This window comes from Schistocerca americana, chromosome 6 (assembly GCF_021461395.2).
Source record: "Schistocerca americana isolate TAMUIC-IGC-003095 chromosome 6, iqSchAmer2.1, whole genome shotgun sequence".
In the NCBI taxonomy this organism is placed as follows: domain Eukaryota; kingdom Metazoa; phylum Arthropoda; class Insecta; order Orthoptera; family Acrididae; genus Schistocerca; species Schistocerca americana.
The window spans coordinates 142,026,148-142,047,810 of NC_060124.1; the positions used below are offsets into that span (position 1 = coordinate 142,026,148).

The window sequence follows — 21,663 nt, forward strand, 5'->3', positions numbered from 1 at the left end:
CAAGTACGACACAACATGTAGTTCATGCACGATGGAGCTCCTGCACATTTCAGTCGAAGTGTTCGTACGCTTCTCAACAACAGATTCGGTGACCGATGGATTGGTAGAGGCGGACCAGTTCCATGGCCTCCACGCTCTCCTGACCTCAACCCTCTTGACATTCATTTATGGGGGCATTCGAAAGCTCTTGTCTACGCAACCCCGGTACTAAATGTAGAGACTCTTCGTGCTCGTATTGTGGACGGCTGTGATACAATACGCCATTCTCCAGGGCTGCATCAGCGCATCAGGGATTCCATGCGACGGAGGGTGGATGCATGAATCCTCGCTAACGGAGGACATTTTGAACATTTCCTGTAACAAAGTGTTTGAAGTCACGCTGGTACGTTCTGTTGCTGTGTGTTTCCATTCCATGATTAATGTGATTTGAATAGAAGTAATAAAATGAGCTCTAGCATGGAAAGTAAGCGTTTCCGGACACATGTCCACATAACATATTTTCTTTCTTTGTGTGTGAGGAATGTTTCCTGAAAGTTTGGCCGTACCTTTTTGTAACACCCTGTATAATCTGACTTTACAGAACATTTCTAGGAGTGGATGGGGACTGGGGCGATGGCTTATTGGTTACGATGTGCGGGGTAAAATGGAAAAAAATCCAGAAAGATGGGAAGTAAAAGCGAGGCTTCGATAAGTTGAAAGAACCAGAGGATGTTGAGTTTCAGAGAGCTTTATTTAACGATTGACTGAAGCGGGGGAAAGAAGTACCACAGAAGAAGAGTGGGTAGTTTTAAGAGATTAAATACTGAAGACAGCAGAGGCTCAAATGGGCAAGAAAAATGAGGCTCAGTAGAAATCCTAGGGTAACACGAGATATATTGAAAGTAACTGACGAAATGAACAACTATAGAAATGCAGCAAATGAAGCAGGCGAAAAGGTGATACATACATGTAAGAAACGAGATCGGCGCAAATTTTAAATTGGCAAAGCTGGAATAGCTTGAGGAGAAACGCACAGTTGTACAATGGTTAAATGATAATGGCGTCGTCTTGCGTAAATATTCCGGAGGTAAAATAGTCCCCCATTCGTGTCTTCGGTCTGGGACTACACAGGAGGACGTAGTTATCAGGAGAAACAAAACTTGCGTTCTACGGATTGAAGCGTGGAATGTCAGATCCCTTAATCGGGCAGGTACGTTAGAAAATTTAGAAAGGGAAATGGATACGTTAAAGTTACAGTGCGAAATAGTGAAGTTCAGTGGCAGGAGGAACAGGACTTAAGCTCAGCTGAATAAAGGGTTGTAAATACAAAATCAAATAGGGGTAATGCGCGAGTAGGTTTAATAATGAGTAAAAAATAGGAACGCGGATAATCTACAATGAACAGCATAGTTAACGCGTTATTGTAGCCAAGACAGACACGTAGCCCACGCCTACCATAGTAGTACAAGTTTATGTGCCAACTTGCTCTACAGATGATGAAGAGATTGAAGAAATGTATGACGAGATAAAAGAAATTATTCAGATAGTTAACTGAGATGAAAATTTAATAGTCGTGGGGGACTGGAATTCGATAGTAGGAGGAGAAGGGAATAGTAGGTGAATATGAAAGGGGGGGGGGGGGCAAGGAATGACAGAGGAAGCAGCCTGTAGAATTTTGCACAGAGCATATCGTAATCATCACTAACACTTGGTTTAAGAATCATGAAAGAAGGTTGTATTCGTGGAAGAGACCTGGAGACACCGGAAGGTTTCAGATGGATTATATAAAGGTAAGGCAGAGATTTAGGAACCAGGTTTTAAATTGTAGGAATCTTCCAGGGGCAGAGGTGCACTCTGACCTCAATTTATTGGTTATGAACTGTAGATCAAAACTGAAGAAACTTCAAAAAGGTAGGGATTTATGGAGATGGGACCTGAATAAACTGAAAGAACTAGTGGCTGTAGAGAGTTTCACTGGGGGCATTAGGAAATGATTGACAAGAGCAGGGAAAAGGAATACGATAGAAGAAGAATGGGTAGCTTTGTGAGATGAAATAGTGAAGGCAGCAGAGTATCAAGTAGGTAAAAAGACGAGAGCTAGTACAAATCCTTGGGTAACAGAAGATATATTGAATTTAATAGATGAAAGAAGAGAACATAAAAATGAAGTAAATGAAGCAGGCGTCAAGCATGATGTAGAAGCATATATCACTAGGGTTAAGACAGATGGCGGCTAGAGAAAAGTTAAAAAGACCTTTGGAGAAAAGAAAACCACCAGTATGAATATCAAGAGCTCAGATGGTAAACCAGTCCTAAGCAAAGAAGGGAAAGCATAAATGTGGAAGGAGTATATAGTGGGTCCGTATAAGGGCAATGTGCGTGAGGGCAATATTATGGAAATAGAAGAGGATGTACATGAAGATTTTGCATCTAGTGGGCAAGATGTATGAGACAGGCGAAATAACCTCAGACTTCAAGAAGAATATAATAATTCCAATTCCAAGGAAAGCAGGTGCTGACAGATGTGAAAATTACCGAATATCAGTTTAATAAGTCACGGTAGCAAAATAGTAACACACATTTATTTACAGGTGAATGGAAAAACTGACAGAAGCCGACCTTGGGGAAGATCAGATTTGATTCCGTAGGGAATACTGACCCTACGACTTATCTTAGAAGATAGGTTAAGGAAAGGCAAACCTACGTTTATAGCAATATACTTAGAGGAAGCTTGTGACAGTGTTGACTGGAATACTCTTTCAAATTCTGAAGGTGGCAGGGGTTACAGGGAACAAAAGGCTATTTATAATTTGTACAGAAACCAGATGGCAGTTATAAGAGTCGAGGGGCATGAAAGGGAAGCAGTGGTTGGGAACGGAGTCAGACAGGGTTACAGCCTATCCCTGGTGTTATTCAATCTGCGCATTGAACAAGCAGTAAGGAAACCAAAGAAATATTTAGAGTAGGAATTAAAATCCACGGAGAAGAAACAAAATCCTTGAGGTTTGCCGATGACATTGTAATTCTGTTGGAGACAGCAAAGGATTTGGAGGAACAGTTGAACGGAATGGACAGTGTCTTGAAAGGAGGCATAAGATGAATTTCAACAAAAGCAAAACGAGGATAATGGAATGTAGTCGAATTAAATCAGACGTTGCTGAGGGAATTAGATTAGGAAATGAGACACTTAAAGAAAGTAGTAAATCAGTTTTTCTATTTGGGCAGCAAAATGACTAAGGATGGTCGAAGTAGAGATGTAAAATGTAGACTGGCGATGGCAAGGAAAGCGCTCCTGAAGAAGAGAAATTTAACATCTAGTATAGGTTGTCAGGAAGACTTTTCTGCAAGTATTTGTATGGAGTTTAGCCATGTATGAATGTGAAACATGGACAATAAACAGTTTAAACAAGAAGAGAATAGAAGCTTTCGAAATTAGGTGCTACAGAAAAATGCTGAAGATTAGATGGGAAGATCACGTAACTAATGAGGTGGTACTGAATATCATTGGGGAAAAGAGGAATTTGTGGCCCTACCTGACTAGAAGAAGGGATCAGTTGGTAGGACACGTTCTGAGGCATCAAGGGAGCATTATTTAGTACTGGAGGGAAGTGTGGAGGGTAAAAATCGTAGAGGGAGACCAAGAGATGAATACACCAAGCAGGTTCAGGAGGATGTAGGTTGCAGTAGTTACTTGGAGGTAAGAGGCTTGCAGAGGATAGAGTAGCTTGGAGAGCTGCATCGAACCAGTGTTTGGACTGAAGAAAACAACAACAACAACTCAATCATGGCTACGTTAATGGGGCCACCTAGAGCAAGATAATAGGAGCACATTTAAGAATATTGAGAGCTCAGGTGGCAAACCATAACTTTGCAAACGGGGAAATGTGGAAGAAATATTAGGTTGCTGCATAAGTTAGTAGCGTTTTTGTTTTTCGTGATGGTATTCTGGTTTCAGTGTGTTTATTTATGGATTGTAATTTTTTGTTGAAGTTCACTGTTGCTATCTGAGTTTACATTTTGTCATTTGGAGATAGTGAGTGCCAAGTTGAGAAATCGGAACATTTCCCACATATTATGCTGTTTGAGTTCTGTAGAAGGGTGACAGCCAGAAAAAAATGGCTGTCAGCACTATGGGACTTAACTTCTGAGGTCATCAGTCCCCTAGAATTTAGAACTACTTAAACATAACTAACCTAAGGACATCACACACATCCATGCCCGAGGCAGGATTCGAACCTGCGACCGTAGCGGTCACGCGGTTCCAAACTGAAGCGCTTAGAACCGCACGGCCACACCGGTGACAGCCAGAAATATAGGCATTGTTTATTGGGATATTGCCATTGGACAGAGCACAGAAGGAAATGCCTTTCGCGTTTTAAGGAGGATCGTTTTGACCTGTAGTACTCTCCACTTTCAGGAAGACCTTCGGAGTTTGATGAAGAGCGTTTGAACGTATTAATCCACAATGATCCGCATCAGTGTACAAATGTGGTACGCCACACTCTAAGCCAAAGTCACAGATACGGGCAGGTGACCATATATGCATCTCTGCTCGCTCGTCATCAATTGGCTCATGAATGACACCGATCATTTATATTCTGTATCGTTGCTGGTGACGAGAAATGAAATGGTGTCTTTACGCTAACATGAGGAAAGGCTAAGCAATGCAGAAATTCCCCGTACAAAGACCTGGTGGAACAGTGATGGTGTGGTGTACTACGAATTTCTTCCTCTAGGTCTAGCGATCACTGCTGACATTTGTTGTCAACGTCTTGTAGACGCAGTCCAAGAGAAACTACCAGGAAAAGTGCGTGAAGTGATGTTACTCCGCGATAACGCCTGCCCGCGTTGTGCTAACTGACAAATATGCTACACAGGAAGATTGGGAAGTCATTCTGCACCCACCATATTCACCAGATCTTGCGCCCTTAGACTTTCACCTTTCCCGTTCTCTGTCGAAATATTTTCTCAAGGTATTCGTCTGCATTGAACCCTTGTACGGAAGTGAAAAGTGGACAATAAGCAGCCCTGGCAGGGAGATAATAGAAAGGCGCGAAGATAATATAGTAATATAAAGAACTGACTTCATTCACAATCTTGATTTTATTTCAATGCACGATGCATTTCGAGCCTTGTGGGGGCTCATCTTTAGGTTCTCTGACAGTCTACAGCGACTTTTTTTTTTCCTCCAGATTTAGGTTAATTCTGGTCCTGGTAATATTGCAATGGTGCATTACAAAATGATACACTGTGAATATGAGTTTGCAAAACTAATACAAATCGAAAAATAACTTACTGTTTCCAGTTGTGGCTACATGTACTTCAGAAACAAGTAGCCACTGCTGGAAACAGTTATTTTTCGACTTGTGTTAGTTTTGTAAATTTATACTCAAAGTGTGCCACTTTGTGATGCAGCATTATAATCTTACCAGGAACACAATTAACCTAAATCTGGAGAAAAAATCGCTGTAGACTGTCTGAGTACCTGAACATGAGCCCCCAGGGATCGAAATGCATCCTGCACTGAAGTAAAACCACGGTTGTGACTGAAGGCAGTTGTTCTTATTTTACGAAAGTAATACAGCCACGGAAAAACACTGGCAGCAGTTGATAAAATTAAGATAAAAGACGACTTCGAAATGTGATATTAAAGAAGAATGGTGAAGATTACATGGTAAGATAGAATAATTGAGAAGTTATTGGACCGAATTCAGAAAGAAAGAAACTTTACTAAGAAAGGGGTTCATTGATAGCACACATCCTAAAGCATGAAGGAATCGTTTTTGTAATGAAAGTAAGGGGATAAAAACTGTAGAGGAAGACAAAAGACCTGAATACAATAAGCAGGTTCAAATGAATTTAGGCTGCAGTAGTTAAGCACAAATGAAGAGGTAGCAAGAATGTATTGCTTTCTCCTACAAATACCTGGCGAAAAGACCATGGAGTAAAAATAGAAAGGTTCGAGCTCACGTGGAGGCTTACCAACAGTCATTCTTCCCGCAGACAATCTGGTAAGCCAAAGGAGGGAAAGGACAGTGGTACAGTAAGTATCGTCCGCCACACTCCATGAGATACATTTTCGTTTGTAGATGCAGACTTAGAATGTACATGCATATATTACATTCCCACTTTACGGGGGATGTTCAGTAAGTAATGCAACACATTTTTTTTTTCCTGAAAACAGGTTCGTTTTATTCAGGATGCCAGCAAACTATATTATTCCCCACTCTCTTGGCTAGAAAACCCTATTTTTGAACGTAATCTCCGATCAATGCGACAGCCTTACGCCACTCTACTGGGAGGGGCCTGTCTGCTCGCGTGATACCACTCCGCTGGTCTAGGTTGGAGCCTATGTCTTGCTGCATCAATAACCTCCGCATCATCCATGTACTGCTTCCCGCGGAGTGCGCACTTCATTGGGCCACACAAATGGAGGTTGGAAGCTACAAGATCCGGGCAGTTGGGTGGATGAGTGAGAACAGTCCAGTGAAGTTTTTTTGACCACCTCTCGTGTGCGCAGACTTACATGAGACCTTGAGTTATGGACACGGAGAAGTTCGTTTGCATTTCTTGTGGCAACGAATACGCTAAAGATGATCTTTGCACTATTAGGGAGGACATTAAACATAATAACCCCATCAAAGTTCCAGAAGATCGTCACTGTGACTTTACCGGTTTCGATCTTTTTCTTCCGCGGAGAGCATTGCAGGAGTCACAGCTCTGTGCGACCGGTCGGCAGGCGGGAGATCGAATAGACTTGCGAAACCTTCTTGCGGTGATGATAGACGCCTCGCACAGCGACTTACCATGCTTTTGTTCACTGCCGAGTCTCCGTAGACATTTTGCAAGCGCCTATTAATATCTGCGATGCTCTTCTTTTCCACCAATAGAAACTCAGTGACAGCTCTTTGCTTGGAACGCATCTCCGTTACCGACGCCAGTTTGGAGACTACATATAGCGCTGCCATTTGTCGGAGCTTCATGAAACTATGAAACTATAGGTGCTGAAGCGGGAGTATTTCATGATGTCCCACAACAAAATCCTCATTTTTTAAACACGAATTGGCTGAGAAAAAAGCGTTACATTACTTATTGATCGCCCCCTCGTAAGCAAGCAGCAGGCGAGAAACCTTATCATAGACAAAATTTTAACTGGACAAAACGATACGTGTATCACGATGAAAAAACTCATTGAAGTAGTAGTTTACAGCATGAAACTTATCTTAGTAGCTCAGTAAATATGATTTTATGCTGTACCCAGACGTGAAACTGATGTGCAACATATAGTATGTCCATTAAGGAAAGGGAGGTATTATACTTTATTTTACTTATCTTTTGTTCGTCACCACGGAAGTTGATTCTAGCCTCCATGATAGTCCTATGGCGTTCGTAATTTGTGTAGCTTGCAAGTGGAACTGATGATTTTTGATTACCTCTTTGTCTTCCATTTTCGTCAGACGCATTTATTTGCTGTTAATTACTTTTGACTTCAGAAGTAAACTTCACAATGGGTTCAGGTTAAGTTCATTTTCGTTCTGAGTCAACACTCTCAACACAAATGCGATCGCTGAAGATGGCGTGCTGTCAGCGATATTTATGTAACGCAAAGATATTACATCAAGTGTCCCGAAAAATAACCTTTCTGAATAACTGAATTAAAATTTACATTTTTGCATATGTTTAGATGTATTTAAATAAAATTTAAGTAACTTTCTCAGACGTGATGTGATAGAATTATATACAACAGCGTTTCACACAGCTGTTACCTGAAAATGAATTTTCAGTTATATAACTGAACCCCATGTTAAAATTACAAAAGAATTTATCGATAATTCCTCGCGATAACCAATGAAGAGAGCCGATACCCGACGGAACGAGATCCTGTAGCTTTGAAAACATTGCGATACGTAGTATAAATATAAACAATTTTTTTTACAGCAGCTACTGATACCGCGCGAACAGATGAACTATTCTGTATCAGCACATTAAAGAAATGGGATGATTTCTACATCTACACACATACTCCGCAATCCACCATACGGTACGTGGCGGAGGGGTACCTCGTACCACAACTGGCATCTTCTCTTCCTGTTCCACTCCCAAACAGAACGAGGGAAAAATGACTGCGTAGATGCCTCTGTACGAGCCCTAATCTCTCTTATCTTTGTGGTCTTTCCGCGAAATGTAAGTTGGCTGCAGTAAAATTGTACTGCAGTCAGCCTCAAATGCTGCTTCTCTAAATTTCCTCAGTAGCGATTCACGAAAAGAACGCCTCCTTTCCTCTAGACACTCCCTCCCGAGTTCCTGAAGCATTTCCGTAACACTCGCGTGATGATCAAACCTACCAGTATCAAATCTAGCAGCCCGCCTCTGAATTGCTTCTATGTCCTCCCTCAATCCGACCTGATAGGGATCCAAAACGCTCGAGTAGTACTCAAGAATATATCGTATTAGTGTTTTATAAGCTGTCTCCTTTACAGATGAACCACATCTTCCCAAAATTCTACCAATGAACCGAAGACGACTATCCGCCTTCCCCACAACTACCATTACGTGCTTATCCCACTTCATATCGCTCTGCAGTGTTACGCCCAAATATTTAATCGACGTGATTTGATGTGTTTAGATAGCTCTAACCTCGATAATTGCATACATGGCACCGTTTTTAGAATGACACGTACACTTATCCTCTACAACGCGTGACAGTGTGCGTCTTACTCCTCTGCCGTATTCCCGTCACGTACGTTGTGCGCAGCGGCTGACAGTAGAATGCGTGCCACGACGACTGCAACTGTTTGCGTGCCAAAGCTGATCGAATGTGCAATGAGATTGGCTATCATAATATTCAGGTTAATCAGCGTGCAATGCAAGTATTGCACAGTCGTTGCTCAGATATTACGCCAGTTCGTAATTTGTTCATGGTTCCATTGCTGTCTATTGAGGTTGTGATCGTAGCAGGAAGGGAGCAGCACATAGCGGGGACAGCTTTGCCACGAAGCTGATACAGTGTGTGGTTTCCAGACACCCCGGTGGGTACCTCTCCGGTGGCCGGGCGGGATGCAGACGGGCAGGCCGGCGCTAGCTAGGCTAGCGGCGTCGAGCCATCGGACCGGAAAGTAACGGGCCGTCCGGAACGCGCATACACAAGCCGAGAGCTGGCCCGCTCATTTCTGTAGCTGGTCCAGTGGTAGGGAGCCATCGTGACTCTCTCGCTGTTTGCGATTTTGACTCGTCTCGGCTCGTTTCGCTGAAGATAGCTCGTGCCCAAAGAGGTCGACCGATGTGCCACAGGGGGCGAGGCATTTGACGAATATTCGGGAGCAGCTGTACTCAAATCCATAACCGGCCAAATGTACACTGCTGGCCATTAAAATTGCTACACCTCGAAGATGACGTGCTACAGACGCGAAATTTAACCGACAGGAAGAAGATGCTGTGATATGCAAATGATTAGCTTTTCAGAGCATGCACACAATGTTGGCGCCGGTGGCGACACCTACAACGTATTGACATGAGGAAAGTTTCCAACTGATTTCTCATACACAAACAGCAGTTGACCGGCGTTGCCTGGTGAAACGTTGTTGTGATGCCTCGTGTAGGGAGGAGAAACGCGTACGATCACGTTTCCGACTTTGATAAAGGTCGGATTGTACCCTATCGCGATTGCGGTTTATCGTATCGCGACATTGCTGCTCGCGTTGGTCGAGGTCCAATGACTGTTAGCAGAATATGGAATCGGTGGGTTCAGGAAGGTAATACGGAACGCCGTGCTGGATCACAACGGCCTCTTATCACTGGCAGTCGAGATGACAGGCATATTACCCGCATGGCTGTAACGGATCGTGCAGCCACGTCTCGATCCCGGAGTCAACATATCGGGACGTTTGCAAGACAACCACCATCTGCACGAACATTTCGACGTCGTTTGCAGAAGCATGGGCTATCAGCTCAGAGACCATGGCTGTGGTTACCCTTGACGGTGCATCACAGACAGGAGCGCCTGCGATGGTGCACTCAACGACGAACCTGGGTGCACGAATGGCAAAACGTCATTTTTTCGGATGAATCCAGGTTGTGTTTTACAGCATCATGATGGTCGCATCCGTGTTTGGCGACATCGCAGTGAACGCACATTGGAAGCGTGTATTCGTCATCGCCATACTGGCGTATCACCCGGCGTGATGGTATGGGGTGCCATTGGTTACACGTCTCGGTCACCTCTTGTTCGCATTGAGGGCACTTCGAACAGTGGACGTTACATTTCAAATGTGTTAACGACCCGTGGCTCAACCCATCATTCGATCCCTGCGAAACCCAACATTTCAGCAGGGTAATGCACGACTGCATGTTGCAAGTCCTGTACGGGCCTTTCTGGATACGGAAAATGTTCGACTGCTGCCCTGGCCAGCACATCTCCAGATCTCTCACCAATTGAAAACGTCCGGTCAATGGTGGCCGAGCAACTGGCTCGTCACAATACGCCAGTCACTACTCTTGATGAACTGTGGTATCGTGTTGAAGCTGCATGGCCAGCTGTACCAGTTCACGCCATCCAGGCTCTATTTGACTCAATGCCCAGGCGTATCAAGGCCGTTATTACGGCCAGAGGTGGTTATTCCGGGTACTGATTTCTCAGGATCTATGCACCTAAATTGCGTGAAAATATAATCACTTGTCAGTTCTAGTATAATATATTTGTCCAATGAATACCCGTTTATCATCTGCATTTCTTCTTGGTGTAGCAGGTTTAATGGCCAGTAGTGTATGTAGGATTCCCTAAATAAGTTCGGGCGAATGTTGGGATGGTTGCTTAATAGAAGCTACACCCACTTTTCTCCCCATGTGTTTCCGTTTCTTGTGCTCTTTAATTACTATATCGATTGGACGTGTAAACTGTAACCATCCTTCATAAGCACGATAGTGTGACTTTATAGCGCTACAAGAGGTAGGCACGAAGTATTAATTATCATTCCAAATAAATAAAAGTACCGTCATTAATTTTTAGGTTTTTGCAGGTACATGCTCGAAGACCTGGCAAAGATTGTAATCCGCACACCACACTACTGTAGCACACCTCCAGAGAAGCCAAAACATAGTGGCGATGTCCATCTCCAATTTATCTATTGGCGGCGTCACTATGATTTGGTTCTCCTGGCCGCTGCCACGGGAGTCGGCGTGCATAGTTAAGTCTGTACCAGGACTTCAGGCATGTACCTGCAAACAACTAAAAATTAGTGACGGTACTTTAATTATTGCCTTGAAAAATATAGATTACAAGGGGACCATACAGACTAAGGCTCTTTGGTTTTCTTCAAATTTAACGGATCTGAAGACTAGAGCCCGTATATCAGTCTCCTAAAGCATTATGTTGCAGTTCTAATAGATATTATAAATATTGCCTTTTAAGATTAGAAGATTTCCGAGCGCAGTTAAGTACAAAAGATTTCAAGCATGTTAAGAAAATGGCCTGTGGCTGATCGGATAACATTGGATAGTCTAGTAATAGCGAAGACGCTGGTGCGATTCTCCACAGTAGCAACTTTTTTGCCCTTTTTTAAACGATATTTTTATCAGACGGAAATGTTCACAAAGACGGGATGATAATTTTAAGCAAACACATTTTTATTTTAAATAAAATGCCTATAAAAAAGTGTAGCTCAAGATTGTGACCAGGCTTATTGGCTTGACTGCAGGTGTAGCGCAGCCTTTGTAGGAGGGGAGAATGTCGGTCCCATTGCCGCGACCACCTTTTACCGCGGGGAAAGATCCCCGGCGCTCATTTGATAGCAGGCTGAATCACGTCGGCCGTCCTGGAGTGACTGGAACGACAAAAAATCCTCTCCCTAATCCGAGATTGAACGTACGATCTCCAAGGGTGCTATGTAGTGTACTTCCCGCTAGACTACCACGGCAACAATAAAACGGGAATGTTAGCAGTAAATTAAAATTTGTTACAAAAACGCGAATCATAAAATGGGAATTTTACTTGAATTTCCAATAATTGAACAGTATTATTGATATAATACGAGGGTCGGAATTTTAATAGTGGCAACTATTTATTTGCAGCTCGTACAAAATACATACGTGTTTCAAAGTTTTACCGACCTTCAAAGTAGTCACCAGTATTGTGTATAACCCGTTGCCAGCAATGTGGACGTCGTAGGATACTCTTAACAGTGCCAGTTGTTGACATTAGAGCGGCGCGGTCTATTGCCCTACGAATTTGTAGCAGTTCTGAAGCGAATGTCGTAAAGTGTTTCCTTCAGTTTAGAAATGGAGTTGAACTCAGGGAGGCTTAAGTCAGGAGAGTGCAGTAGGTGGTACAGAATTTAGCAGCCCCATCAATCAAACAAATCAGTAACAGCTTGCACTGTACATGCTTGAGCATTGTACTGCAAAATGATGGTCAGGTCCTGCAGAAAGTGTCATCACTTCTGTCTCTTAGCTGGTCGTAGGTTGTGTGTCAAAAATGAACAGCAAGTTCCAACCCTCGTATATTTCATTTAACAGTGGGGGATTTTGTATCCTGTATCAAATTTTTTCATTTGATGAGCAGTTAAAAATAAGTTCTTTTTATCACATATATTATAGTCTTGTATCTGTTGTTTAACATTTTCATTTGATAGTAAATAGGCAATTTAAAAGAAAATAAAAAAAACGGTAGCTACTGGCGAAAATCGAACCAGCGAGTTAGTGATAACTAGATTTGACGCTATAGAATCAGCTGCGATCATTTTGTTTAAAAGCCAGAAATTATTTGTACTTACCTGCGTTTGGAAATCATGTAATCTTTGAAGTAGATTTTTTTACAGTCATTTTCACAATTGATTTACTAAACATGCCGGGGCATTGAAGTTCAAATACTATAATTATTAAGCAAATCGGAGAGGACCAGTCCGTAAGAAGGATCCTTGTCAGACTACTCGTACAGAACAGGCAGTCATAGTTGCAGCTCTTCTTTTTCTTTTTACCTACTAATTTAGCACAAGAAAAATGCAATTTCTTGTAGTGTTCATTCAATAAAAGTGGCTAATGGATCGAAGGCGATTTATCTTTGCAATTTCCGTAGGCAGTACTAAAAATGGTTCAAATGGCTCTGAGCACTATGGGACTTAACTGCTGAGGTCATCAGTCCCCTAGAACTTAGAACTACGTAAGCCTAACTAACCTAAGGACATCACACACATCCATGCCCGAGGCAGGATTCGAACCTGCGACCGTAGCGGTCGTGCGGTTCCAGACTGTAGCGCCTAGAGCCGCTCGGCCACTATGGCCAGCCGTAGGCAGTGTTGTAAGAAGGAAAAACCATAGGGTCTTTATCGTGTTGCTGGTTTTAATTTGTGTTTTATGAAACCATAGTGCATTTGTGGTCGTCGATAGCTTTAAGGGAAAACTGCATCTTGAAAGAGTCGTACACGAGCGATTTCCCCTGTGATCTGATGCTGTCGAGCACGATATTTTTCCTATAGGACTTATTTATCCCAGCTTGGAATGCAGGAGTGGTGGATCTGCAAGTTAATAAGCTTTTTACTTCGAAAGACGCAACAGTGGTCCAAATGAATTACTGCTTTCGCCATACGCAGGGCGGGGGAATTAATCTTGCTGGATAGCAGAGTATCTTCATCAATATAAGTATTCGATTTGCGTTATTACACATGTAGTAGCACTTCATATACTATAAAAATATAAGACCAAATTAATTACCTAACATCGCTGTTTCCTTACCAGTGTTCTCCGTACAGATTCTGCCTCCGTAACGGAGCTCGTGAAATCGTAGTTTCGCTGCAGCTGTGGAGGTACAAGCTGTTGGCCAGAATTTATTCGACGAGGGACAGAATACGTGCCGGCGATCATTTTCTGACTTACTGGATGTCATCCTCAAACATTTTTACAGTTCCTTATCGCGCGACGTCAGACAAAATAGTTGACCAGTCCTCGAGTGAGCACATTTACATCAACTTGGTGCTGTTCGGAAGTACTAGACAACGTCATCACACCGAATCTAACTTTCAGTAACAGCAACAGCAGCACACGTATGAAGCACTAAGGTATTGTTTAATCTTGAACGCTTCTTGCACACCGTAAAACTGTTAACTCTTTGCATAACTATGTTGAGGCTATTTTTTGCTCTACTGTGAAGTGCATCGCCTAGATATCAGATACTTCTTCAATTCTATAACTGCAGGAAGTTGAACATCGCCTTCAGTCACAATTTTTTCGTGCTCGACTGAACCGCACGATGCATTTAGTACCCTGTGGGTCCATCGTTAGGCGCAATGGGTCCATCGTTAGGCGCAAATTGTCTTAATATATCATTTACTCCTATTCTTGGGTGGGGTGATGCAAAATGTGTGTTCCACTTATCATAAGGTTAGATTTTAGGTTTTGTATTTCGCGCATCAAGTATGATGAGAAACAGTGAAGAACACTGAAAAACTGACCGAAAATTTCAAGGACCCTTTTTAAAGTTTTAATGCCAGCGGATGTTAGTTTATCCGTTCTGTAATCACACATCGTCACTCAAGGCGCGTACTTGGTTACACTTTCCAGCACACTTCACAGAAGCAGTTTGACATGAGATGACCAAAGAGGAAGTGAATATGTAGTGTAAGAGATCTGAGTTGTAAATAAATTTACGTATGCAAGGAAGTAAATATGTTTGCTTTTTCAACGTTGATACCGGCTTTTCGATTTTATAGAGGTATATTTCCAGTTGTTCTAAGTGATTTAGGGTCTTACCATTGGTTTCATTGTTTAGTACTACCAAACTGTTTCCATTGCTGTTGATAATGCGTTGGTTTCCAGCATATATCGTGCAATGACTGCTATTCCAGAGTGGTTGAGTTGGACAGCATTCATGTGTTGTTGGAAGAGGTTTTTGAAACTTCCACCTTTTTTCCCCTATGTAGTAGGCAGAACAAATGGGGCATGTTACTTCACGCACTCCACTTGAATTTATGGGTCTCTGTTTCTATGTTGTGAGCTGCTAGCCGTTTAATATGTTAGTAATGTATTAAGACAATTTGCATCTGACGATGGAGCCACAAGGTTCGAAATGCGTCGTGTAATTCAATAAAACACGAAAATAGAGACCTATCATGTTCACAACTTCAAAATATGCATAAAATGAAATAGTTCATTTCGTGGGTTGTAAATAACTTGTAATAGAACCAGTACTTGTGCGCTTCGGGATTGTTTAGAGCTATTTAGAAATTTTCTGCTGCTGAATGCCGCCCGTAGTATTGCTTACCAGCTGTGGAGAAGCGAGGAGGACTTAACATTTAGGGGCAAGGTTGAGCCCCATGCTATAACTGAAGAATGCCGCAGATTAAAAGGGTAGATCATGTAACTAATGAGGAGGTACTGAAGAGTATGGGGGTGAAGAGAAATTCGTGGCAGAAATTTGGTAAAAGAAGGGATTGTTTAGTAGGGCGCGTTATGAGACACAAAGAATCACCAGTTATTGGAGGCAAGTGAAAGAGTTAAAAATTGTACACGGAGGCGAAAATTAATACAGTTAGCAGTTTCAAATGAATGTAGTTTGCAATAGTTACATTGAGATGAAGAGGCCTGCATGGGATGGTCGTACGTTGCATCAAATCAATCTCAGGATGGAAGATGGCGCCGGCGACGACGACAACAGTATGAAGGTGTAAATAGCGTCAGTCAGTCTAAAGTTTCTTTTCACTATATGAGGTAGCTGGACATACAGAAGCTCTATTTTCAAGCCAACACAGAGCTTAGTTGTAATTTAATACAAAGTTTATTACTTTATATTTTTGGTTAATAAGGTAGGTGGATGTTATTTATGGTCAGTTTTTGAGTTTTTTCTGGCTGAAAATACCAAGTTGGGAGTTGTAGGGACCTTAAAGGTATAAGGAAGAACAAAATTCAGCCGCAGCGAAATTGTGTTAGGGTAAAACGGAAATACGTGACATCCATGGCACACCAGTGCGAGACCTTTGCTTACGACAGAGTGGGGAGAGATAGTGGGCATATTGCATCTGACAAAGTGTTTTGTGTGTTCCGCACACAGTATTCGAATCGTAGTGAAACAAGACCGCGTAGCAGTCGCACCTGTATGTGGCTGGATAATTGCCAGCCTGGAAGCTGACTCTGCAGGCAACTGAATGCCGCCCGTAGTATTGCTTACCAGCTGTGGAGAAGCGCGGTGGACTTAACATTTAGGGGCAAGGTTGAGCCCCATGCTATAACTGTCAGGATTGGTGTTTTATCTTATACGAACAAAAACGTCCAACCAGAACAGCACCTACCGTAGCTAGAGAACTCACGATAGTTCCTTGGGCGCAGCCTATATCTCCCGTCGAATTTCGTGTCATCTCGGAGAGGTTCCTCCGTATGCTCGACGGCCTGTCAGATGAATCTTTCACACAAAGGAACCGAGATGCACAAGGTATGTGCTGTCTTATCCACAGTGAGGAGATTCAGCTACAGTGCGATACAGTGCTGCCGGGGAGTCACAGTTTGCCGAACAGAAGCGTTTTCGCCGTTTGTGGATTTTGCTTGCTCAGCGACACGTTACAAGCCTGCCGGCACTGTCGAAAGAGACAATATGGCAGTGCCATTATGTTCATATAAGGTGGCATGTAAGTTAAACTACAACTGTGGTAGGTGTTTCAGAAGAGAGGACAGCAATCAGTCGTCCTTTCCTTTCAAGCTTTATTAAAGCAAATCTAGATTTCGGCTAGTGCCTAGCCATTATCAGTGTACTGTTTGATAGTTTCAATACATGTCCGAGTACGTCAGCCCCCTATTGTTCGGGTTTCTATACTTGTACTACTGTCAATGTTTCTCACCCCCTATTCCTGTTCCAGTCGCAAATGCTGCTCGGGAAGACAGACAGTTCATGCGATTCCGCAGATTTTTCCTGGCGTCTTACACGTTTATGCTCTTCACCGGTAAGCTGCCGGATATCATCGTCTTCACTACACGATATTTCGGCGATCCATCTGGCTGTCATCTTCAGGTGCGACCGTTGAGTACACAATCACGCCGGCGTGATTGTGGACTGAAGATGGCGGCCAGATGGATCGCCGAAGTATCGTGTAGTGAAGACGATGATATCTGGCAGCATACTCGTGAAGAGCATCAAAAGACAATGTCGGTATGAAATCGAATCTCACTAATTTTACCTTCGTTGTCTTTCCACGAGATTTACGTAAGAGAAACCAATATATTAGTTGACTCTTCTAGAAGCTAATGCTCTTGGAATTTTAACAGTAAATCATATCGTGATGGTGGTGGTGGTGGTGGTGGTGGTGGTGGTGGTTGTTGTTGGGATGTTTAAGGGGGACTAAACAGCTAAGGTCATCAGTCCCCCAGTATCGTGATGCACAACGCCTCTGTTATAGTGTCTACCACTGGATTAGGGGGAACTTCTCCATAAAGCCTTTCGCGCTTACTAAATCTGTAACGAAACGCGCTGCTCTTCCTAGGATTGATAGAGGAAAAAGAAAATACTGAATCTGGTACGGATCTCAGACTAACGAGCAACGTTTAGATATTGCTCGAACGATAGTTTCCTAAACAACCTCTTTTGTGACTGGATTGCACATCCTGAAGAAGCATTTGCCTTTCCTGCGATTAGTTTTACGTGGGTGTTCGGCAATGTTGTAGTCGCCAATGTATGCTTAACACTTCATTTATTTATTTTTTAATTTTGAGGTTTAACTGCCAAGTCCTGTACATACCGTCGATCGTCCGCAAGTCTCCTTGCATTTCGCTACAGCTTTCTACCGGTGCTACTTGTCTGTGTATGGGATGTCGCAGGAGGAATGGTCAGTATTCCGGGATAGTAGAGGAACGATAATTCGAAGCTAAAAGTTCTAGTAGTCACAGACTCTAAAATGCATGCTTTTAAGAGCTTTGAGCATTTGTTCAGTAGAAGGAACATTTCACATTAGCGAAGATGATAAAGTGCCCATAGCTCTTAAAGCATGCACTTCGAAACCAATGTCTACTGGACTACCACCACTCGCAGAATGGAAAGCAAAGAGCTCGCAGTGGAAGAAACTTGTTCCACAATATCGAAGATGTAGTTCTTGTAACTCTGAAGATATGCATTTCAGAGCACATGTTTGCTACACTTTCGTGCTGCGAAAGATCGTTTCGGTCATATCCTGAAAACTGACCATTCCTCCGGGGACATCCTGTATAACAGCGTCGTCTGAAAGTAGCTTGAAGGAACTTCTGACGTTCTCCAAATGGTTCAAATGGCTCTGAGCACTATGGGACTTAACATACGAGGTCATAAGTCCCCTAGACTCAGAACTACGTAAACCTAACTAACCTGAGGACGTCACACACATCCATGCCCGAGGCAGGATTCGAACCTGCGACCGTAGCAGCCGCGTGGTTCCGGACTGAAGCGCCACAGCGGCCGGCAAAACTCACTTGACGTGAGCAGATATTACTTTTATGTCTGGAGATTTCGCTGTGTTAAGAATGACTTGCTGGTTTGGCAGGATCTCTTCAGTCACAAAGCTGCTCTGAAACTCATACGCTAATATTTTGTTCATTAGACGATAAGTAAAGCCCACCATGACCGTTCGAGCGTAATGAGCGAGTAATTGTAATATACCACGTGGCCAGGGAGAAGAATTTGCGCCCTGTCGGATGTCTGTCTGGAAAAACAAGAAACGCTCAAGAGCCAACTCAAATGCCGTCGCCACAGTCCCTTGCTGACCTCCAGAGGTTGTTCGCTTATCTACGGAAGATTTTTAGCGCAAGCCATGCTTGACTGCCTGATGCAGACTGTAGATCGTCTTATTGAGCACTTAGTCAACATTGCATCAAAGTATTTTACGAAGCTTGACAAAAATTATTTCTCCGGCCGGTTGGGGAAGTGGTAATCTCGTTGGGTCGGTTGTGTATGGTAGGCGACGATTGCTTGGCGTAGAATAATTTTTGTGCAACTTTCTTAAACGTGTTTAGCTATCTGCCCGCGTAGCATTTTACTTCCGATCCAAAAGAGTAATTTTGCGCGAGATTTTTCTAGTTGTGTTTCCACCAAAAATAATCACTTCTATTTTGTCATAACAGCACTATAGTATTTAACATTAAGTGCTATGAAGGATTCGTGTCATGGTTCGAGTGGCAGAGTGACTGTCAACTTTCAGCGCTCACAGACCGTCCGCGCGTCTGGAAAGCCACCTAGGCGTCGAAGAGTGAGCACGAGGTGTCTGTCGGGAAGTGAATCAGCGGTTACAGCGTAATGTAAAGTCTTAGCACGGCGCGTGCCTGTGCCTTGAGGGGCTCTAGCCGCATTCCTGCCGCACTGTGTCACTGGTACGTCCTGCTAAAGTGCAACGCGTGAGGCATACACAGCGGCACATTCAGCGCGTGCCACGGCTGCGCGGCCTTCGTGCCCCGATTACTTGTTCGCGCCTCTGGAATAGCTGCTTCTGAATGAAAGCTTGGAGCACCGTGTGTGTGTGTGTGTGTGTGTGTGTGTGTGTGTGTGTGTGTGTAAGTCCTTCCATGAACTCGTGATGTAAAAACTGCATGGTCCTCTCACATCGTTACGAGGATGAATTTCCACCTTCACAACTCCAATGTCGATTCACTTTCTCATCTTCGCTACCAGCAGGAAGTGCTGGGATGACGTAGTAAAAGGAACTAGAAAAGTTCTGTACTAATCATCTCAGGCGTTTCTGTTACCTCACTGAAAGGCTACTTGTTGTCCTCGCATAACCTGTCTTACAATAATGAACCAAATCATTATGAGCACTGCTTGATAGCCTGTTGGTTCACTTTGGGATTGCAACACAATTCCGATTCTGCGTGGCATTGATTCGAAAAGTAGTCGGTAGGTTTGCTGACGTCTACGCATAGGTCAGGCAATTTCCGTAAATCACGAACCGGTGCTTTGTGTATGCGGAGCTGGCAGCTAATACTTCCCAGATGTATCCCATCCGGTTCAGATCAGTTTGATTTGGTGATCCCACTGCAGTCGTGGCTGACGATGTCATTGGGCCAACACGGAAATACGTAGGGATCGTCTGCTATTGAGCACCATGACCAACGTAGTGGCACGAAACACTTGTGCCTGCATCAGCATTGTACTCTCCCGTCAGATCTGCCACGGATCACCGCCTGTACTGCTTTTACAGAGTGGACAAGCTCCCGACCTCCACGTACTTCGGTAAGGCAAGGACGTTGAACACGCAGGTTCGAATCCTGCCTCGGACATGGATGTGTATGATGTCCTTAGGTTAGTTAGGTTTAAGTAGTTCTAAGTTCTAGGGGACTGATGACCTTAGAAGTTAAGTCCCATAGTGCTCAGAGCCATTTGAACCATTTTTTTGACGTTGGACTCTTTGTCGTGGTTCCGCCGTCCTTCAAGAATTCTCTATACATGGACTCGGTAGTAGGAGGCGAAAAGCTCCTAAATGCTCGTTCCCAGGCGGTGGGTCAAAACCGCTTACGTCTGTGCGTTTCCGTTTGCGGACTGTACTGTCTCTGTTCCACTCACATACCTTCGTTGCCACATCACCTGCTTGCAACGCCTCTAGACGGCATTCAGCTCCCGGTGCACAGAGTTTATAATTTTTTGGCACATTAGTGTATATTGTCTCCCCCTCTCCCATCCACTTTTCCGCTACAACCTGATTCACCACTGAGTGTCACGTAGTCAGTGAGTTTTTATTCTTTATTCATAAATTATTAGTTTGTGTTAAAATCAGTAATTCCCGGCGGGGTCAGGGATTTTCTCTGCCTCGTGATGACTGGGTGTTGTGTGATGTCCTTAGGTTAGTTAGGTTGAAGTAGTTCTAAGTTCTAGGGAACTGATGACCATAGATGTTACGTCCCATAGTGCTCAGAGCCATTTGAACCCATTTTTTTAAAATCAGTAAATGTCCTTTTTTACACTTACTTAATATGTAATTGAATATTAAGTAGACTGAACCGATTTGATATTCGGGACTCTTCATTGCATCTGAATCGTTACATTTTTCTCTCCAGTTCCACATTGCTGCGTCGGAGAATCTGCTCAGTCATTTCCACACTCAATTTGGCAAACGATGAGTTAAAGGCATGTACCACCATCCTATAGCTAGAAGAACTAATGTGATTCTTACAGAAACCCACGTGAAAAATAATCAAGAAGCTTCATAAAACACTTATGTGCCGGAGATGATTGGTTTTACACATCACAAATTACACAGAAAACTGTGGAATACTTAACACGCCATACACAGGTAAGGAAAACAAATACAAATGAGCGTAAAAACAAATATTACAGAACATAAAGATTTTTCTATACAGTAAAAATCACTAGAAGAAAAATTACTTTCTGTGTAAAAGCATTGTATTCTTCATAAATACGTTTTTGGACCAGATATTGAATTCATCAATGGCCTTCTATTGTGTAACTTTAAGCTCCTTCGCTTTTATGTGCATAGCACCCACTTAGCCTCAAATCAGTGAAGGAAAATCTACTTAGTTCTCGCCAAACTCTGCTGGGTAAGTGTAGAGAGCTTGGTTACAAAAAGACTGTGCGACCATTATGCTGTCACTGTCTTATATCTCCAGTATGGATCGTGAGAATATGATTAAAAGATTACAGTACGTAAGAGAACCATGTAGTCAATTTCCCTCACTGTTCGCAAATGAAATAGAGTTCATCGATATTATTGTATAACAGGTTTTGTTGTCCGTCTA

General features: G+C 43.1%; 1 protein-coding gene across 7 annotated transcripts in view; it reads left to right on the plus strand.

Annotated features, from left to right (window-relative positions):
- Nucleotides 1-21,663, plus strand: part of LOC124619437 (dystrobrevin beta) — a 611,344-nt gene that overhangs the window by 63,933 nt on the left and 525,748 nt on the right. Inside the window, exon 1 of one of the 7 annotated variants that reach the window (XM_047145816.1) lies at nt 21,083-21,200. The exons of the other annotated variants lie outside the window; for them this stretch is intronic. The gene's annotated coding sequence lies outside the window, so the exon portion shown is untranslated. Of the gene's footprint in view, nt 1-21,082; nt 21,201-21,663 lie in introns of those variants that run through there. 7 annotated transcript variants of the gene reach the window in all.